The sequence below is a fragment of the Cervus canadensis genome, chromosome 9 (assembly GCF_019320065.1).
Source record: "Cervus canadensis isolate Bull #8, Minnesota chromosome 9, ASM1932006v1, whole genome shotgun sequence".
NCBI lineage: Eukaryota > Metazoa > Chordata > Mammalia > Artiodactyla > Cervidae > Cervus > Cervus canadensis.
In genome coordinates this window covers 11,996,668-12,019,312 of record NC_057394.1, presented here as the reverse complement: position 1 = coordinate 12,019,312, position 22,645 = coordinate 11,996,668, and the positions used below count along the sequence as shown (strand labels likewise).

The window sequence follows — 22,645 nt, the reverse complement described above, 5'->3', positions numbered from 1 at the left end:
AAATCAAGACAGCCAGAGACCAGTGCCGCAGCACTCCCGGAGATCTGAGAAAAGCCAAAGGTCTGGGAGATGGGAAGCTGTCAGGGCATATAGAGCCCATCCAGGCAGGAAAGTAATAATAGCCATGGAAGCATGAAAGGCGGCCTGCTGGGGATGGATGCCGCTGGATGCTGTTGGCTCTCTGGCTTCCAGTCCATATGTCCACAGGCATGAGCATCTCTGAGAACACAGTGGGTAACTCCAGCTAGAGGAACCGAGTCTACGGGGTGCTTGAATCAGAAGCAGGAGAAGAGGAGGGGTGGGTACTCTTGCCTTTGTCAGCCTGGCTCCCCAGCAAATGCACTGTCTGGCTTCCAGCCACCTGAGCTGCTGGGCAGAGCAGCCCAGTGGTGAGTGCAGTATGTGCTAGACAGGCTGATTTTCAGCTGGATAGAATACCCTGGCCCCACCCGTGACTGGCCCATTCCCTGGTGGCTCAGGCAGTAAAGAATAAGCCTGCCTGCAACGCAGGAGACCTGAGTTTGATCCCTGGGTTAGGAAGATCCCCTGGAGAAGGAAATGGCAACCCACTCTAGTACTCTTGCCTGGAGAATCCCATGGACAGAGGAGCCTGGTGGACTACAGCCTATGGGGTCACAAAGAGTTGGACATGACTGAAAGACTTTCATTATCACCAGTGACTATCATCACCAACGCCCACTCCAATTGCTTAAGCACCTGTCCCAACCGGTCATCAACTATGTTTCACTACCTCCCTGGATGTGGGTGTCCACGCCAGAGTCATGCCTTCCCCGCCTCTTACTTTTCTGGACCCCGTGCTCCATCTCCCAAATCCAATGACATCTCTGACAAAGGAGTCGTGCTGCTCACAGCTTTCAAAGGAAAGCACTCTGAGCCCTTCTAAAGAGACCATGTCCTCTATTTATTTCATATTAGGCTTGTTGGTGACCCTGAGGGGAAGTGTAGTTACCAACTGGGAAAGGCTTCCTCCCAAGGCCAGGGCTTGTCTGTTAGTCAAGTCACCATCTATGGGCCTCCCCTCACCACCAAACAGACAGATCTTCCTCTTCAGCCCTGGCCCTCAAGGGGAAGTGGGAGTGACCTGCGACCCTGGGAGGGAAGAAGGGTCCAGAAAGGGAAGCTTTGGGGAAGTTATTCTGTGCAGGGAGCTCAGGCAAGAAAAGTAAACCAAAACTGACACTTCCTTTTACTGCACCAGCCGATTCCGTCTGGGAGTAAACCTTGGATGAAAGTGGGATCAGAAACCTGTCTGGGCTCTATGCGCTCTCCCAGTTTCTAAGCATTTGAAGGGCTTACGTGTCTGTCTATTCTTTGATTTCTTAACTCATCTGGAAACCCCACAATGTTCTTTTACTAACCTCAGATGGTGTTAAGAGGTGTTGCATGGACGTGTGTTGGGAGCAGAGAGGTTGGATGAGCAACCCACCTGCCATGAAGCCACGTCTCTTCTGGTTTGCCCCTGACAAGCGAGTCTGGTGCCTCTAAACACCCCTACCTTGAACCGTACCTTCAGCTGTTCCAAAGCTTGGAGGGAAACCCCAATGGTATGTAAATTCAGCTCCTTCTGTGAGGGCAAAGGCAAACTTCACAAGTCCCATATGGGCTGGCTCTTGGAAGAAATCATTGTTTCTCCTTCTCGACCCTTCTCCAGCCTCCACCACCTGTCCAGGCTGGAGCTCCAGTGTGTGTGGGATGCTCCCGAGAAGGGCCCCTGCCTTCCCTGCGTGCCCAGCTCAGCCTCCCGCCTGCGGACTCAGACGGAAATGGCTTGGGTTTGAATCATGGCTCTGCCTCTTGCCAGCTGGGTGAATTTAGGTAAGTTTCCTGATTTATCTGTAACCCTGCTTCCATATCGATAAACTTGGGGAAATAATCACTTCATTTATCTTGGGGTTCTTGTGAGGATGAAATGAATTATTGCACTAAAAAGTGGCTTTAGTCAATTTTATGTTATGTATGGTTTGTTCACTTGTGCATAGTCTCTCAGTCGTGTCTGACCCCTTAGGTCTCAAAAAGTCGTACACTTTACCACAGTGTAAAAAAATAAGTAAATATTTTTTAAAAAGAGGTATTGTTGTGGTTCTTTAGCCACTAAGTCATGTCCAGTTCTTTGCAACCCATTGCACTGTAGCCCACCAGGCTCCTCTGTCCATGGGAGTCTCCAGGCAAGAATACTAGAGTGGGTTGTCATTTCCTTCTCCAGGGGATTTTCCCGACCCAGGGATCAAACTGGAATCTCCTGCATTGATAAGCAAATTCTTTACCACTGAGCCACCAGGGAAGCCCAAATAGTGGTATATTACATTTTATCAAATGCTTTTTTCTGCATCTACCTAGATGATGGCTTTTTTTTTTTTTCTATTCTGTTCTGAAGTACATAGTGACATGTGTGATTGGTTTGGAATATTAAATTAACTTTCTGTTCTTGAATAAAGCCAATTAGTCCATGGGACATCTTTTTTTAATTATTGGATTTAGTTTGCCTTTTTTCCCCCAAGATTTTTACATCTATCTTCATGAGAAAATTCAGCCTATGATTTTCCTTTCTTATAAAGTCCTGGTTATGTCTTTGGATTAAGGTTATGCTGGCCTCAAATATAAGCTGAAAAGGGATTCCTTTATTTTTTCTTTTCTGAAAGGTTTTGTATGATATTGATGCTATTTCTTCCTTAATTTTTTTTTCTTTCTTCCTTAAATTTTATAGAGAGTTTTCTCAGGACTAAATATGGACTAAAATTTTCTGTTGGAAAAGGTTTTTAATTACAGAGTAAATGGCTCTCATGAAAATGGTACTGTTCACATTTTCTACTTTCGCTTGTGTCAATTCTGAGATGTTCTATCTTTCTACGAATATGTTCATTTCATTTAAACGTTCAAATCAATTGACATAAAGGTTTGAAATGATCCTTCCTGATTATGCTTTTAGTGTGTGTAGGATCTATAGTGCTGGTTGCTTTTTATTTCAGATATTGGTAATTGTGCCCTCTTTTTTTTTTTCTTGCCAATCTGGCCAGAGGTTTATCAATTTTATTAGTCTTTTTAAAGAATCAGTTTTTGACTATGTAGATTTTCTCTATTATAAATTTTGTTTGTATATCACTCAGTTCTTCTTCTTAACCTTTTTTTCTTTTTCCTTAGGTTTTTCTAACTTCTTGAGGTAGACCACTTTTTTCAATCTTTTTTCTATTCTAGTACATGCATTTAAGGTTTCAAATTTCCCCTTAAGCATAGCATTCATGAAGCATAACATTTCAAGAATTTTGATACGCTGTATTTTTATTATTTAGTTCAAAAATGTTTTAATTTCTGGTGAAATTTCTTCTTTGACCCATGTGTTAAACTGTATTTCTTGTCTTCAAAAAATGGCTATTTTCTAATACATTGCTATTGATTTCTAGTTTAATTGCATTGTGATGAAAGAGTATCTCTTTAATCCCCTTAAGTTGTGTGAAATATGCTTTATGACCTGCTTGTGGTCAATATATGCAAACATTTTATGTGCAGTTGAACAATTGAAAAGCATATGTATTCTACAGTTCTTGGGAGTTCATTCGTGTGTGAGTGTGTATGCCTGCCTGTGTGCTAAGTCACTTCAGTTGTGCCCAACTCTTTATGACTCCATGGGCTGTAGCCCGCCAGGCTCCTCTGTCCATGGGATTCTCCAGGCAAGAATGTTAGAGTGGGTTGCCACATGCTCCTCCAGAGTATCTTCCCAGCCCAGGGATTGAATTTGCATCTCTTTGTGTGTACTGCATTAGCAGGTTCTTTACCACTGGCAACACTGGGGAAGCCGTGTGTGTGTGTGTGTGTGAGACAGGTGATCAAACAAGTGCCCACATGATGAAATAAGTGCCCATGTGAAACAGGAAACAAGTTTTCCCACATCAGCTCCCAAGTCCTGACAACACTTACCTGAAATGCTGCAAATTCATTTCTCCAGCAGAGCTGGACCATCTGATACTGTATTTCTGAGAGTATATCCTCCCAAGGCCGCTTCTGCCCTTCAAAGAAGGAATATTCCAGAAGAGCCAACAGCTCACTGGCAAGTCTGCAATTCTAAATGTGAATCAAAGAGTATTCTGCCAAAATAAAGAATAAACAAATGCTTTAATTTAATTGAATTTGTTAAAGGGCAGAAGTCAGGAATATGAAGAGGGTATTGTTATTCCACTACCTACCAAGAGGAAGCAACCATGATGATATGACAGATTCTATTTCTTATTAAGCATTTTCCATAGTTGAGATCATTCTGTATTTACAACTTTGTAAATGCCCCTTGTTTTGGGTGGGGGGAATACTTAATGTTATTTCTCTAGTATTTCCAAGACAATTTTTTAATATTTTTTGTGTTTTTATTTTTAATTGGAGGATAATTGCATTACAATGTTGTGTTAATTTCTGCTTTACAACAATGTGAATCAGCTGTATGTATACGTATATCTCCTCCCTCTTGAGCCCTCCTCCCACCCCTGCCCCATCCCACCCCTCTAGGTCATCACCGAACCCTGGGCTGAGCTCCCTGCATTATACAGCAGCTTCCCACTAGCTATCTATTTTACACATGGGCATGTATCTATGTCAATGCTATTCTCTCAGTTTGTCCCACCCTCTTCTCCCCGTCGATGTGCACAAGTCCATTCTCTACATCTATGTCTCTGCTCCTGCCTTGCAAATAGGTTTATCAGTATCATTTTTCTAGATTCCATATATATGTGTTAATATATGATATTATTTTTCTCTTTCTGACTTACTTCACTCTGCAGAACAGGCTCTAGGTTAATGTTATTTCTCCAGTATTTCCAAGGTTATTTAAAAATGTTTATCAATTCCATTTGTAACTTTATGGCACTGTGGAGATACTGTGATTTTCTTCAGTTCACTTCAGTTCTCAGTCGTGTCCAACTCTTTGTGACTCCATGAACCGCAGCACACCAGGCCTCCCTGTCCATCACCAACTCCCGGAGTCCACCCAAACCATTGAGTCCACGCAAACCATGTCCATTGAGTCGGTGATGCCATCCAACCATCTCATCCTCTGTCGTCCCCTTCTCCTCCTGCCCTCAATCTTTCCCAGCATCAGAGTCTTTTCCAATGAGTCAGCTCTTTGCATCAGGTGGCCAAAGTATTGGAGTTTCAGCTTCAATATCAGTCCTTCCAATGTGCAACCAGGACTGATCTCCTTTAGGATGGACTGGTTGGATCTTCTTGCAGTCCAAGGGACTCTCAAGAGTCTTCTCCAACATCACAGTTCAAAAGCATCAATTCTTCAGTGCTCAGCTTTCTTTATAGTCCAACTCTCACATCCATACATGACTACTGAAAAAACCATAGCCTTGACTAGATGGATCTTTGTTGACAAAGTAATGCCTCTGCTTTTTAATATGCTGTCTAGGTTGGTCATAACTTTCCTTCCAAGTAAAAGTGATTTTCTTAAAGGGTCTTAATATTTTTTGACCCAATAATAATCTTTATCATCTACTTGGTACCTTGTTCATAAGCCTCAGAACTTCAGTAAGATTTTTTAAAACTTTGAAGTGCCAACTTCGTCCTTCCAACAGAGCTGAAGAATCTGATTACAGTTCTCTCAGAGTGATAGTCGCTCACACATTTTTTTTTCTTATGGCACATTTTCCCTACTTTACATATTTTCCCTTCTTGCAATTTTTCAAAATCAGCCTTGAACTGCTTCTAAATAGGTTTCTCTGTGGCAAGGTATTCTTGTGCTATATTCTAATCATCTTTATGGCCATTTTGGAATTCTATCAGCTTTTCAAACAAGAGCTATTTAGATTTATGAATGGCGGGTACTGCTGCATGGACAACTTTGGTGATGCTAGAAAGAAACTGCAATATTTGAAAATGAAGTCAATGTTCGTTCCCACCCCAGCACCCAGGTCTGTCTTACAGCTTCACTTCAAAGCTCAGTGAAAATATTCTTAGTGATGCAAGATCAACTCAAATGTGCTGGAGACGGTAAATCAGGCATCTGTCAGGTGAAAGATACAGACTCAGAATCTGCTTTCCCTTGCACCTGCCGTGTAGCTCTTATGCTGAATCCAGAGCTTAGAAATTTGCTGACAGTTGCCTTCTGGGGATGGGAAAGTCAGCTGCAGGCATTCACAATGTCTTTCCGTGGCCAGACACTGAGACCACCTCACATGGCCACGTACCTGAAATGCATCTGAGCCGAGTACCAGTCCCCCTACACATGGGCATCAGGCTGGGAAGGCATTAAGCCACTGTGGAACCCTAAACCTAATTCATTCAATAAAAATCACATGAGGGTTTACAGTGCACCAAGGTTCAATGAGGGCTATGGAGACATAGTCCTTGCCATCAATGAGCTTAGAGTCTTATGACAGAGACAAATATGTAAGCTAATAACAGCTGGGGATATAACTGGTGATGGGAGTGGTGGGTATATCCTAAGGGGTAGGAGGGGACAATAGAAAAAGTGATAAATAACCAGCGGAGGAAGAGACACTTGATCTGCATCTTAAAGGCTAAGTCGGAGTCAGACAGATCAAAGAAGGTAAAAGAGGCCAGAACGAAGGAGTAACAATAATAGAAATTACTGAGCATTTTCATATGTGCCTGGTCTACCCCAAGCCTTTTCTGCATATTACCTCATTTAATCCCCACAGCAGTACCCTAAGGCAGATTCTATCCTAGTCCCAAAACACAGAGAAGCTAAGGAACTCACCCAAGGTCATACGTGCAGAACCTTAAACAACAAGATGCATTCAAGTAACTGTCATCATTTTGGTATTTCTGGAGTGCAGAGTCTGGTGGACTCGGGGCCAGAAAAGAGGCTGTGAGCAAGAGGGGCCAGATCTCAAGTAGCCTGAATGTCACACTAAGAGATTTGGATTTTAATCCTGCCTGCTGTAGAGAACTAAATATCCTGATAGCTATGGTCATACCAGAGTCAGGAAGCCAATTAGGAGATTATTAAAACAATACTGGGGGAAAAGGATGAGCCTTTGAGATGAGGGTGAGAAAATGAGGGTGAAGCTGAGAGATGATATAATGGTCTTCCCTGTATCTCTGCTTCCTCTTCTTCAAAGTATGCAATATCAGTTCCTCAGTGGGGGCCAGATACTGCCAACCAAACCCACATTTGGTTGGGTTCCCAGGGACCTGGGACAGAAAATGAAGAGAAGGAAGCGTGTGGCCAGTGGTAACTCCACTTCCTGACCAAAGTGTCTGCTACACTGTTAGGACCTCCAGCGGGCACTTTCCCCTCCCAAGGATGGTGCTCCCCTTCACCACACAAATCAGGCAAAGATAATGCAGCTCACAGGCCTGGGGCTCACACTCCCAGGGTCACTTCAACCCAGCAACACAGAAGTTGGCCTAAGAGTGGGATGTGGTTCTGAAAATTCTCCTCCATTTTTTGTATTCTTCCCTTCTAGATCTGCCAAAGTACAGAAGCAGAAAATTGCACAGGATGAGAAAAACAATATAAATTACAGGCATACCTGGAAAATAGTATGGTTTTGGTTCTAGATCATTGCAATGTAGTAAATACTGCAGTAAAGAATCACATAAAATTTTAGGTTTGGCATATAAATGGTATGTTTATACTATACTGTAGTCTACTAAGTGTGCAATAGCATTATATCTAAAACAATGGACATGCCTTAATTTCAAAATGCCTTATTGGTTGAACATACTAACCAAAACATCTGAGCCTTCAGCGAGTCATAATCTTTTTGCTGGTGAAGGGTCTTACCTCCATATTGATGGCCACTGATTGATCTGGGTGGTGGTTGCTAAAGGTTGGGGTGGCTATGGCAATATCTCAAAGTAAGACAATAATGAAGTTTGCCACATTAACTTTTCGTTTCACAAACAAATTCTCTGTAGCATGGAATGCTGTTTGATAGCATTTTATCCACAATTGCACTTCTTTCAGAGTTAGAAATCTTCTCAAATCCTGCCATTGCTTTATCAACTACATTTATGTCATATTCTAAATCCTTTGTTTTCCATTCAATGATTTTCATAGCATTTTCACCAAGAGTAGTTTCCATCTACTTTCTTTGTTCATCCATGAGAATCAACTGCTTGTCCATAAAAGTTTTATCATGAGATTATAGCAATTTGGTCACATTTTCAGGATCCTAGGTCTAGTTCTCTTGCTATTTCCACCATATCTTCAGTTACTTCCTCCACTGAAGTCTTGAACCCCTAAAAGTCATCCATGAGGGTTGGAATCGACTTCTTCCAAACTCCTGTGAATGTTGATATCTTGGCCTCTTTACATGATTACTAACGTTCTCAATGCCGTCTAGTTGAATGGTGAATCCTTTCCAGAAGGTTTTCAACTTACTTTGCCCAGATACATCAGACAAACCACTATCCATGGCAGCTATAGTTTTCTGAAATGTATTTCTTATATAATAAGACTTGAAAATAAAATCACTCTTTGATCCATGGGATGTATATTGGATGTTGTGTTAGTAGGCATGAAAACCACATTATTCTCACTGTATATCTCCATCAAGGCTCAGGTGCAGTCAGAACACATACATTTATTGATTAAATTCACCAATTTAAATGGACGAGGTTGGCTGGGGGCCCAAACAGTTACAATAGTAACAGCAGAGATCACTAATCACAGATCATCATAAAAATATAATAATAATTAAAAGGCTTGAAATATTGTAAGAATTACCAAAATGTGACAAAGAGACACCAAATGAGCAAATGCTCTTGGGAAAATGGTGCCAACACACTGGCTTGACCACAGGGTTGGCATAAACCTTCAATTTGTTGGGGAAAAAAACCACACACACACAGTATCTGTGAAGCACATTAAAGCAGACAGCACTAAAATGAGGTCTCCCTGTGAAACTCTGAAGAGTTTTATACAGAGCAGCAACATGTACAACAAAATGGTATTTGGGTTGGCTGTGTTTTCTTTCAGTTTATTATAGCCACCGCATGTGAACTCTGATCTACTTTCTGTGGTTGCTCTTCAATAATAACTAAGACTCTACTGTGATGGAAAATTCTAGGGTGTGTATCATTTGTCTTTTGCTGATGTATAAATATGAGAACTTTATGATTAACTGATTAAAAAGAGAGGAAAGTTTCATAATTGGGTTTTATAGAGCTATGGATTTTGCATTAAGTGGTTTACTACAGAAAGTTGGAAACACTGATCTGAGACATTAGACCACTCTGATTAAATTTATGGGACATTGAGAATACTTGGGCCAGTTATAGGATTAAGCATTCACAGTGCTGATATAATTTCACCTAAAATATGGCCTGTCTGGTGATTATTTTAAAACCCTTGACCCAGTCTCTTCTATATTCTCGTTTCCTTAAAAATTTTGCCTACAGAGAGGAACTGGCACACTTAGCTTTCTGTAACTGAAATGAAATTCAAGACCTCATTTAAGTTTCAAATCCACTTGGACAAATTTGTGGGACAAGTTATAGTTTTAGATCTTGTCATTTGTAAGAGTTAACCCTAAAATAAAAAGTTTTTCATGCCCTACAACAGATAGTTTTAAAAGATGATTTGAATATTTATATGATGTAATATTAAGCAAATACTCTTAATCATGTCATCACAACTACTGAACTCCTTGTGAAATGTTTATAACATGATACTAAGTGGAAATAAGATTGTTGTCGCTGTTCAGATGCTAAGTCGTGTCCGACTCTTTGCAACCCCATGGACTGCAACGTGCCAGTCTATGTCTCCCGCTGTCTCTGAGAATTTGCCCAAGTTTATGCCCACTGAATCAGTGAAGCTATAACAACGTATTCACTGTGATCCCAAATATGTAAGCTTGCACACATGTGTGTGCAGATATTTGAGAGCTGGAGATTCTAGAACAGAGTCGACAAAAGTTTCACAATGGACATCTCTAGGGATGGTGTAACAGCAAATTTCTATTTTTCTACTTATTTATGATTTTCGAAAATTTTGGAATTGTCTACATTAAATATTAATATGTCCTTCTTTTACAACTGAGGAAGAAATAATTTTGTAAATGATTATTGTCCCTCAAAGTAGCTTTCTGGGAGCTGCACAATTGTTGCAATGACGCTGCCTTTGCCTACTTTTTATAATTACCCCCAAACCCACTCTATGGTCACAAGTCAAAAGTGATGTTTTTACCTTATAACTACACTTCATTTTTTGGTCTTATTTTAGAAAATGTTCTTATTCTGTTCACTCATCCATGTTTATTCAATAGCTTTGGCTTCAAACAACATTTGGCTGATTCTAAAAGTCAAATGTGCCTTCTTACAACAAAGATTTGCTATCCAGCGGGTATTTAAAAGACTGTTTTAAGGCTTCTATATTAGTCAGCTCAGATGACCATAATAAAATAGCCTAGACTCAGTGGCTTTAACAGTAGAAATGTATTTTCTCATTGTTTCTGGAGGCTGGAAGTCCAAGATCAGGGTGTCATCTTCTCAGTTTCTGATGACAACTCTCTTCCTAGCCTGAGGACAGTCACCTTCTGTCTGTATCCTACATGGTGGAGGAAGAAAAAGCTCTCTCTCTTCAAAAAGGCCACTAATCTCATTGGATCAGGGCTCCACCCCACCCCCATGACCTCACTTAAACTTAACTCCTAAAGGCCTTGCCTCTGAACACAGTCAGATCAGAGGTTAGGGCCTCCACATACAAATTTTGCAGAGACATGATTCATTCTATAGCAGTCTCTGAAAGCATTTTGAAATGAAGAATTTTCCAAAGTTTTGAGCATTGTTTGCCATAAAGCATATTGTTTGCCAGTTTCCTACTGAGAGGGTAACAGGCAGGAAGACCAGAGGTCTCCAAATGGAGGAAATAGGCTGCAAGTATCAGACAATTTTTTCTCTCTCCCTTAAGCGGCAGGAGGAAACAAACTCTCTGTGGACATGTTTTTCTTAAGCTATGTTAATGAAACTATGTATTTGCTTTGGAATTTGCCTTTCTTCAAAATGGTTCCACCTAAGACTAACATTTTTTTCTTTTCTCAAACCTTGGGCTGATAATAGCTCAACAAACCAGTGTTCATATCAATTGTTTTATGGCTGGGGGATGTCACGCCTTGTGCCATCTTATCTCAAAAATGCATATTGTGGGAGAGGGGCCTGGTGAAACTCCACCAGCCTTGAGGTGTCTCTCTTATCTGACTAATGGCTTTCTGACAGACATAAAACATCTGGCTAAAGACTCTCCGACCCCCTTCTGATGTCTATGTCAGAAGCTTTCCCTGTCCCTTTTCATACTTTAACCAAACTCTGCTACGCAAAAGCTCTTGAGTGATCAAACCTGGTCCCTGGTCCCAAAGCTAAATCTTCTTTGGAGATCAAAAACCCGACACCGTTCACCATAAGCTATCATCTCGGGAGCTCGTCTGGGATCTTCAGGACAAGGTAAGAACACTCAGAGCTCTAGAAAATTCTGCTCTACAAAAGCTCTTGAGTGATCAAGCCTGGTCCCTGGTCCTGAAGTTAAATCTTCGGAGATCACGAATCCGACACCATCCACCATACGCTATCACTACTATGAAGACTGATGCTGCTGCTGCTGCTAAGTCGCTTCAGTCGTGTCTGACTCCACGCAACCCCATAGACGGCAGCCCACCAGGCTCCCCCGTCCCTGGGATTCTCCAGGCAAGAACACTGGAGTGGGTTGCCATTTCCTTCTCCAATGCATGCAAGTGAAAAGTGAAAGGGAAGTCGCTCAGTCGTGTCCGACTCTTAGCGACCCCATGGACTACAGCCCACCAGGCTCCTCCGTCCATGGGATTTTCCAGGTGAGAGTATTGGAGTGGGTTGCCATTGCCTTCTCCACTATAAAGACTATATCCCTTATTTGTGTGAATGGTTTCATTTTATAAAATGACTTATCTATTCTGCTAGAAAGCCTGTTTCTTTAACACAAATTATCTCACATCTGATCAAGAAATAGGAGAATGATATTTGCATTGCTCCTGTCATTTGTCTGATTACAATTTTTTTTCCTACTGAAACAAGAATAAGCTTTCTCAGCATTAGGGAAAAAGTCTTAGAAATATATGAAGATCTTTAAAGGTTTAAAATCCCATAGAAGTAACTTTAGTGCAATCAGTGGCTGGTTTAATGATCTCATAAACCACAATGTTTATTTTAAGCCTATTTGGGGAGGCTACAATTATAGATGAAGAAGCTACAAAGACATTTACCCCTGGGAAAAAACCAAAAATGACACTGAAGAAAACTTGATGCTGGATTACATGTTTAATGTTGATGAAACTGGTCACAATTAGAAACGAACTGTGCATCAATTCCAGTGTCTTAAACTGCAAAGGGTCAATACTGGGTCCTCTGACCAACAAGCAGGGTTTACCAGGCCAGGGTTTCATTGGATTATTATCACTTCTCTCTGTCTGTCTCTTGTTACAAAATGTTGTGGATTTTGAGGAATCTGTCCTATCCCATCTTTCCCTATAAATTCTATTTTGTTTTCAACACAGCACAATCTTTATTTAGTGGCCAAAGAATGGAGAAGCAGGAACTAAGTTCACAGATCAACTTTCTCTGCTACTTTCAATCCACAAATTTAAAGACAATGCTTTCAGCAACCCATGTATGGAGTTACTGACAAAGTGCTATACATAAACTATCTTCTACAAATAAAAACATATAAGTTACATCATTTTAGAACCATTCCCTGTCTCGTCCTTTCAAAACTCAGTTCTTCTGAATAAACTTTCTAACCATCACCCTCCATTTGCATCCCCATCAGTTTAACTGCCTCCTCCACCCTCTCTCTTTTTTCCTACTTGTTGGACCCTGGCCACACTTTATTAAATTTCTACTGGTTTCTACAGAGTTTCTTGCTTCTGGGCCTCTAATCGGGTGATTCAGTTGTAACTCTCTATTTGTCTTTTCAATTTTGGGGACAGTGGTTTGCCCTGTGATCTTGTTTCTCTGATGGATGTAAGAAGAGCTATTGATTTTGGGTTTGTTCAGCTTCTTTCCTGTTCAAAAGCTCCTTTCATGCTGGACCAGAATCCAGAAGTCCAGATTTGTCCAAACTCCATCCAACCTGGGAAATGGCCTTCTGCTCAGTCCTGACTGACTCTTCCTTCCTGCAGCTTTGCCGACATGTAGCACGACATGGGCTCTGTGGAGGATGAACCCCACATGGTTCAGGACAGGAGACTTTGCAGTTGGTATCTTTCAGAATGGGAGATCAGATGTTTCTACATGCAGTCACTCAAAATTCACAATTTTGAATTTTGGATTTTTTATCAGATGCCATTCAAATCATTTGAGATAGCTATTTATATAGAAATAGTTTCATATGATAATAGGGGCTTCATGTGATAGCAAGAATATTTATAAGAGGTCTTTTTATTGAGATCAAAGAAGAAAACTGACAGAACAGTATACACGCTGCTCTTCTGTGACTAAGTCAAGTCCACATTTTTTGTTGTTGTTGTTGCAATATTCACTGTCTGAAAACACAGATAGGCTCTAGAGGAAATTACTAATGAGTTTACTGTCTAATGAGAAAGGCAAAACTGACAGGAACAATTGCATAAAAGGCATTAATTACACACAGATTCAGAATACTCACAGAAAAAAAACAAAGGCTGAAGATTAAGGAGGATGAAGGACACGGCCAGGCTCTTCCTTGAATGGGTGGGGAGAACAAAACCAAATGGACCTGCGATGGGCTGACGCTTCTGAAATATCAGCCCATGTTTTCCTTCACACTTCTACTCCACCTGTGGTTTCCCTCCATCCCTCCTGCCTACATCCCAATTAAGCCATTTTGTGTTCATTGCCTCAGAGGAGAGGTATGACTTCGTGGAAAGGAGAAGATAACAAAGAAACTTTTATCTTTTCTGGTCCAAAGGCAGATGTGCTTAGAGAAACAGAAAAGCTTGGACAAAATGCCTGCTGGAGGTAACAGAGGGCATTTTCTCCTTCCCAGACTTGAAAGATTTCCAGAACTCGTGGAACATAAAAGAGAGGGACAGCTGGCAAGCGCACAGGTCAGCATCTCTGTGTTGAGTGAGTCCATCAATAACAAGAAAGAAATATCCACGGGTCCCAGATGAAAGGGACCTGTCTTGTGCATTAGGGTGCCAGGGAGGCAGCAAAACCCACCAGAGGGTTGATGAGACCCAAAGGTAGAAGAAACTTACACTCTTGGACTAAATAGATCCCTCCAAAGGAAACAAGACCCTTGAGAAGGAGTATATCTACACATGGACCACAACAAAAAAACAATGAATGGAGGATATGTCTGTGGACAGATGCCATGAAGGACCAGATGTCTCCCACCCCACTCCTGAGTCAATGGCAAACCCAAGCTCCTCAAGTTCTCAGCGTCAGATGGACATAACCTGCCTCTGAACCAGAGTTGACTTGCATTGTCTGGAACCTTTTGAAGTCACTTCAGCTGAGTTATTCCATGCTGGAGCCAGCAAGTCTGGCCTTGGCACTACCTAAGCCTTACCTGAGTATACCCAATGAAACTCAAATCAGCATTTCTATTCATCCCAGAAGAATGGAACCCACATTAAAGGAGGCTGAATTCTAGAGAAGCATAACATGTGTTTATGGACTAACATTAAAGTCACGCCTGCAATTGGCTAATTGGAAAAGTTTGGTCCATCTCAACTTAAATGAATATCTCTTATGTGTCAGAGACTAAACCAAGAGCTTTCCTCCACTTAATGTTCTCCATAACCTGCAACATAAAGAAATCATGCTCAGGGAGTTTAGGTAACTTGCCAAGATCACCAAGCGAGTGAGCTGGATAATCAAGAACTCCAGCCATGGCCAGCTAACAGTCTGTGCTCTTAACTTCTCTATTCTGATTCCTGCTGGAGAGCAAAATACATTGGTGAGATGCTCTGTTCCTGCCCTCACTAAGCCGATGGCCTAGAATGAATCAGGGGATGGAGAGGGCTTCCAAGGAGACTCCCCCAGCCCTGCTGAGCGGGAAAGTATAGGAGCAAACAGTGTGGATCATCCTTTATCTTCACGAAAAGGAAGGAAATCTCAGCTGGGGATTGGAAGGCAACGAAGTGTACATTACGTACTTTATAAGTATTATTGGTTTTAAAGTCAGAGTTTGGTGCAAACCTGGGTTGTGAGGTGCATCAGCTGTGTGGTCTCAGGCAAATAAACTAATCCAGCTGAATTTCACTTTCTTGACCATTAAAACAGAAGTCATAGTACCTAGGTCATACAGTTATCATATGGATAAAACATGCAGCCTAATAGCTGACTAGGAGTCAACATACATTAGCTCCTTTGCCCTCCCTCCAACACAAAGGATCCTTGAGACCTGCCAGCCCATCCTGAGTCCTTCCTAAAGAATTCTCAATTTGAGATGCCAGGTGAACCTTCCACAGTGACAGCAAACCCAAGCTCCTCAAGTTCTTAGTGTCGGACGGACATAACCTGCCTCTGAACCAGAGTCGACTTGCGTTGTCTGGAACCTTTTGAAGTCACTTCAGCTGACTGATTCCATGCGGGAGCCACCAAGTCTGGTTATAATTAACATGGCCTCTGGTTCCAAAGTCCTGGCCATAATCTACTTCTGGCAGATAGTGTTCTCAGCCTGGCCCTCAGAGGTCATGTTTCCAATTTCAGTGAATGTGTATTGAGTTCCCCTAAGTGAAAACACATGGTCTTTAGCCCTCCAGGAGTTTACAGACTGGAGAAGGGAAGGGATATATACAAAAATAACTAACACAAAGCAGACGGATAAATTCCACCAGAGAGAGTGAAAGCGCTCTAAGACATGGATTTATGCTGACTGAAGAGGGAGTCAGGAAGGCTTCTTAGAAGAACTGACACTTAAAGTAGGCCTTGAAGGATGGCTGTGACTGAACCTGAATAATATGAGGAGTCTGACAGAGGAGAGTACATAGATGGAGATTTCAAAGCAGAGGGAATATCTTCAGCAAAGACAGATGGCTTAGAAAGCTCATAGTGTATCCAGGGATGAGATGTGACCAAAATGAATGTGTGGTAGGGAGTAGCCCTGAATGGCCAAAATGGAGGGTTTCTAATGCCAGTTGAGAGTCTATCTTCTATATAATGGAGAGGCATCACAGACAACTTTGTAAAATGGCTAAAATAATTCTGGATGAATGGGGACAGAAGTTATTGTGATTATTACATGTTTTAACTAGAGTAATTACATGCATCTTTCTGAGTAATTACATGCTAAGGAAGTAGCATCACTGAGCTAAAAAACTTTGACCTCTGCTTCTGAATTTAATACTTTTTCCCACTAGTCCTAATCCAGGAGCTGTCAACTCAGAACAAAATAAGATCATCTGAAGAATTTTTTTTTTTAATACCTATGTCTGGGTCCCGCCCCCATAAATTTTGAGTTGCTTGATCTGGGATGGAGGTTGGGCATTGTTTTTTGTTTGTTTTGGTTTTTTATTCCCCTAGGTGATTTCAATGTTTAGGCACATTAAAATCCACAAAGTATGGACTCCGGACCACCAGCAGCAGCATCCCCTGGGAGCTTTCCGTAACTAGGAAAACAGGAAAAATCAGGTCCTAACCCAGACCTACTGGATCAGATTTGCTTTTTTTTTTTTTTTTTTAATATCCCCAGGTAGTTTGTGAACATCAAAATGTAAGAAGCACCTGTATATACAATATTGCCTACATGTCCCCCACTTCTGGCCAAGCCCATGTTAGCCTGAGAAGGGGAGACATAAAAACCCCAAGCACTAAATATGAGATTGTTACTGAATCATGTAACAGAAATGTGAATAAACGTATCTCAAATCTGCCAGGTCAGGGCTTCATTGCATGGCACCAGGTGACTTGAAGAGGAAGGAAAAGGGGTGGTAGGGGGAAGTGTTTAAGTAGAAGGAATTCCTGACAGAAGGACTAAGTCCTAAAATAGTCAGAGGCAGATGGGGGTCAGCAGAAGCCTTCAGTGACTGGGACATGACTTAGTACATGTTCCTGACACGGCAGTCTGGGCTCATGGGACAGTGAGTCAGCACCTGGGATCTGCTCCTGGTTCAGCCCCGGCTCCTCTGAGGACACAAGGCTTTCTCTTCCACCTCCATCCGTTCAAAGGACCACACGTCTATTGTCCTTTCTATCTGTAGCCGTGAAGTTTCAGGCCCCAGTGTATTGAAGTTAAAAGGAAAAGCTCAAAGCCAGCCATCAGTTTGCTGCAACTGGAAGCAAAGACCATCATGGAGACAAAGAAACAAGCTTTTAACTGCCCAGGGCTGCCATGGTCTGAATGTCTGTGTTCCCCCACCCCAAATTCATATGTTGAAACCTAACCCAAAGGTGACGATTCTGGTAGGTGTGGCCTTTGGGAGGTAAATAGGCCATGGCATTGGCGGGGGGTCCTCATGAATAGAGTTAATGCCCTTATAAAAGAGACCCCCACAGAGCTTCCAGGTCCCTCCTGCCATGTGAGGACAGGACGTGACGTCTACAACCTGGGTGAGGGTCTCGCCAGACTATGCTGACACCCTGATCTCTGACTTTCAGCCTGCAGCACCGTGAGCAATAAATGCCTGGTGTCTATAAGCCACCCAGTCTGTGGGGTTTTGTTATAGCAGTCTGAATGCACCAGGATGGAAGGCATTACTAAGCACCCCCTTGGCTTCAGAAAATCATTATGAAATTGCAAATTTTTGCTTTGTTCTTAAAGCAGGAGCCTAGTAGGGAGCCAAAAGTGCTCAAGGGCACAGACAGCTGATGTGAGCTGGAAGAGAATTTTCCAGTAAGAAAAAATTCATCTCAGAGAGAAATCAAATCTGGCAGAAATATCTACCACCCTCTCCTTCTATGCCTTCCAACTCATTTCTGAAGACCAGCAGAACCTCAGGATTCACATGGAAAAATACATCACTTAGGTCTTCAATGTGTGCCTGTAACCAAGTTTCAGTGAGTTAAGAAGCCATCCTGAAATTTGAACCTACACTCAGTAACCAATGCCCTTCTCTGTCTATTGATGGTGGGAAACCCCAGGGTGCTTCAGCCCTTGTCTCCTACCTAGAAAAGGACCAAAGGGTTAACCTCTCTTACCTGGATTAAATTCTAAAATGATTTACTTTCTAGCTTCCTAAAAATGTTATCCTGAAAACATAAATTCTAAATAAATAGCCGAATTGGCATATACACTGACCACATCTGGAGATGCTTAGACCCAAATCAGGTCCCTGCAGAGATACACCAAGCATGTGAAAAGCAGCCTCCCTTCACCACTTCCTGGAGACACACTGCTTCTCACCCACATCCTGCAGGACCATAAGTGTTCAGTAGATGTTTACTGGTATCTTCATCTTTATTGTTAATATTTTAGGTTGAATGCTATGAAATTGCTATTTTTGTGGAGCAAAAACAGTCAGATGTTGGCAAGTTCAGAAGTTCAAACTAGTATCAAGTTGACTAAAAGAGATGTTCTGACTTTAGAAAAATGTACAATGTGGGAGTTGCGGGAGTTGCGAGTTTTATTTGGGGGCAAAATGAAGACTACAGCCTGGGACACAGTATTTCAGATAGCGCTGAGAAACTGCTGCAAAAAGACAGGGGGAAGGTCAATATAAACATGCTTTTGGTGAAAGGGAAGCACATGCAATCAAACACATATTTTTGCAGAAGGTTTCTGCTAGCCACGAGGAGCACACGTCACCTTGAAGGAATTTAGTATTTTTCTAGATACAAGAAGATGCAAGAATTGGGTTCATAAAATCAGATCGTGGAAATATCTAACTATCTGAAGATCTCTTCTGACAGTTTTTCCAGAGCACAGAGTGCCTCATTTCTGCTCTCCACCCTGAACTCCCTTCAAGGGGTGCTGAAGGTCAGCAGCTGCAGTGGCTCATGATTTAATCCTTGTAGACGTAGATGGCAAGTGTCCTTGGCAAGTGCCAATTGACACTAGCATATGATGGAGTGATATTTACAATATCCTATCAGGTGTTTTCTTTTTCTCCAATTTACTTATTTTTAACTGAAGCATAACTGTTTTACAATATTGTGTTGGTTTCTGCCATACATCACCATGAATCAGCCATAGGTATACAAATGTCTCCTCTCTCTTGACCTCCGTCCCACCTCCCACCTCATCCCATCCCTCTAGGTTGTCATAGACCACCAGTTTTAACTCCGTGAGTCATACAACAAATTCCCACTGGCTATCTATTTTACATATGGTAATGTACATGTTTCCACACTACTCTCCCCATTTGTCCCACCTTCTCCTTCCCCAACTGGGTCCACAAGTCGGTTCCCTATGACTGCATCTTCACTGCTGCCCTGCAAATAAACTCATCAGTACCATCTTTCTAGATTCCATATATATGCATTAATATACAATATTTGTTTTTCTTTTTCTGACTTCCTTCACTCTGTATAATAGGCTCTAGGTTCATCTGCCTCATTAGAACTGACTGAAATGCATTCCTCTTTATGGCAAAGTGATATTCCATTGTGTATATGTACCACAGCTTCTTCATCTGTTGATGGACATCTAGGTTGCTTCCATGTTCTAGCTCTTGTAAATAGCACTGCAATGAACATTGGAGTACATGCATCTTTTTCAATTACTTTCAGGTATTTTCTACGAGCCAGGTGCTACACAGTCCAAGTAGTAGAAGATTTGCCAGCATAAAAACCAAATAAGACCATCAATAATACATAGAGGGATGGGGAGAAGTAGGCTTAGTACCAGACTCTTCCAGGCTCACCAGACTGGGAGATGAGAAGGCATATAGCGGTGGCTTTGCTGAATGTGCTAGGTAGAATCCTGGGATGACCCCTGTGACATTTATCTTAATCTAATCCCTTGTGGGTGGAATTTGTGATATGATGAGATACCTCCATTGTGATTATGATCAAGGTTGTACTTAAAGGGATTTTTCAACTGGTTTTGAGTTCATCAGAGGAGAGATTACTTGGGTAGACCTAATCTAATCACAAGTGCCTTTAAAAGCAGGAGTTTTCTCTGATAGCAGAATAAGAAGTCAGAAAGATTCTAAACACAGAAGATAAAGGAGTCCCTTTGAAGATGGAGGAGGTCAAATAGAAAGGAATGTAGGTGGCCTCTAAAAGCTAAGGGTCATCCCTATTGACAGCCAGCAAGGAACTGAATTCTACCATTAGCCCAAATGAACCTGGAAACAGATTCTTTTCTTAGAGTCTCCAGATAGAAGCTCAGCCCAGCCAACATCTTGATTTTGGTTTGGTGAGACCCTAAGCAGAGAACTCAGCTAAGCCCACCCCGACTTCTGACCTCCAAAACTATGAGCTCATCAATGGGGGTTAAGTCTCTAAATTGGCAGTAATTTGTGAGGCACCAATAGAAAATTAACACACCAAGTGCAAGATGCATTGAATGGTTACCATGAAGCTCTCAAGGCTCCAGGCGAACCTCAGCACAGCAGATATTCCTAAAGCACTTACCTTTACCTGGGACTTATCTCTTACCTGGGAGCTCTGATCTAATCAGAAGTGCAATCACTGAAGCCGAGATCTTTCAGAAGTACCAGGCCACGGAGGATGGGATGGGATGCCAGGCCACTGGAAACTAGGAGATGAAAAAGTAATATTAGAATTTCTAGTAGCTGCCTAAGTTTCACCTCTGTCTCCCCACCTGGGGTGGGATTTAGTTGGAGATAATAGTGAAAACTGCAAAGGAAGATGAGATGCAGAATCCCATTAGCATGTCAAGAATTCCACTCTGGAGCTGAGTTAGACAGTAGGGGTTCAAGTGAGCTGCTGGAGTCAAGGGTGCAGTACAAAAGGAAAGTAGGCAAAGAAGGGGTTGGTGGAGGCACCGATGAGCCAGACAGCTCTCCTCATTCTCCCTCGGGTACAGTTCACCTTGCACAGACCTGCTTTGTACCTGTGAAATATCCTTCTTCAAAGGTCCACCTCTGTTCTTCTCCATCATCTTCTCTTTTTTTAATTATTCATTTATTTTGGCTTCACCAGGCCTTCGTTGCAGCAAGTGGTATCTTTCATTGCAGTGCACAGCCTCTCTAGGTGTAGCGTGCAGATTGCAGAGTACACAGGTTTAGTTGCTCTGCAGCATGTGCAATCTTAGTTCCCTGACCAGGGGTTGAACCCGGGCCCCTGCATTGCAAGGTGGATTCTTAGCCACTGGATCACCAGGGGAGTCCCCTCCATCACCTTCCCACTGTCCCTTTAAGGACCAGGAGAAATCCATCTCTTCCAGGAAATCTGCTCTTGGAACAACTGCCTGAAGTCACCTTCCTACATCAGAACTTCAATTTTCAGAGAAAGACCTCTGATCAACAGGAGGCATTTCCGACTTGATTAGTTCCAAGGGCAATGACCTCATTTCTAGAAGCAATAACCCACCCCATTTTGAGGCAGTTTTCATGGATAAAGAGCTCCTCCTTGCCCTTAATAACAGTGATACCAAGAGAGTGACTCCCTCTCTGAGGCCCACTTTCCTCATTTGCAAATGGGAAAAAAATCAGTACCTTCCTCTAAAGATAGTCGGGAGGATTAAATAAAATAGTTCAAGTAAAAAAGGCTTTGAACTGTGTCTGACACTTTGTCAGGGCTTGACAAATGGGGTTGTTACATTGGAGAAAGAGATGTTATAATGTGTCTATTACAATGGCTAGTGCCCTGTAGGCGCTCAATGAATGGCAGCTCTTATCAGCCATGGCAGCTGTCTGAAGCCACGCAGAGTCCCAACTCCTCTCTTTTCAGCTGATACCTCCAAATACATAAAGACAGTTGTATAAGCTGCCTGAAATAAAATATATGATCAATAAATGCTATTTCCTTTATTTCCTAAATGTTCTCCTGTCCAAGTAAAAGGCCCACTTTTCAGGTCCTCTTCTTCCACACAGCCTCTACCAAGTTAATAACTGCCTCCCTCCAAATGAACCCCCACCAACCAAAGAGAGTTCTAGCCACATGACTACATATTCAGTGAATACAGAGACGCCATCATCTCCCTTCAACTGGAAAGAGCAGTTCTCCTAATTTGATGGTATTACTTTTTCAAATATAAAATCCGGACTTTTGATCACTTACATTTCCATCCACAGGTCTCTAATTTAATTTAATCCTTCAAGATAATTTGAAATTTTTGTTCTCTTATCCATTATATTTGCTATTCTTTTCAGCTTTGTCATCTGAAAATTTGAGAGCCCGCTTCCCAAACCTCCATCACCATTTGGCACTAACTTCGTTTTTATATCTCATCTCCTAATGGATTTAAAGAAGTTTGTGGGTAAAAAAAACTTCCATGCTTTATGGTATCCTCTACCATAGTAGCTTTTAAACTTTTGTAAGAGAGAAATACATGGTGAGAAATACATTTAACACTGCAATTCAATTCATTTACACATACATATCCTGATTAAAAAAATTAATAAGATAACATTTATATTTATGATGGTCTCTGATATTCATTCTAATTTTAATAGATTTAATTAATTTATTAATCATTGGTTGAGATCCACCTGATTGGTTTCACAATGTGTTAACAGATCCTGGTCTGTTGTTTGCAATATGCTGTTCTATAAAATGGCTTTTAAAATTTTCCACTAAGGTGGCTAAGTAAAGGTCATCTGTGTTCTGGGGTAAGGTAGCATAGCTGCCCAAAGAAATCTTTGCTTTC

At 41.8% G+C, this 22,645-nt stretch overlaps 1 long non-coding RNA gene across 1 annotated transcript; it reads left to right on the top strand.

The window, feature by feature from the left end:
• The first annotated feature begins 1,341 nt into the window (after window positions 1–1,341).
• LOC122447185 lies at window positions 1,342–22,305 on the top strand. Its single transcript, XR_006271153.1, has 3 exons — window positions 1,342–1,565; window positions 1,673–1,836; window positions 22,149–22,305. It is a non-coding gene; the product is annotated as an uncharacterized LOC122447185 (long non-coding RNA).
• The last annotated feature ends 340 nt before the right edge of the window (window positions 22,306–22,645 follow it).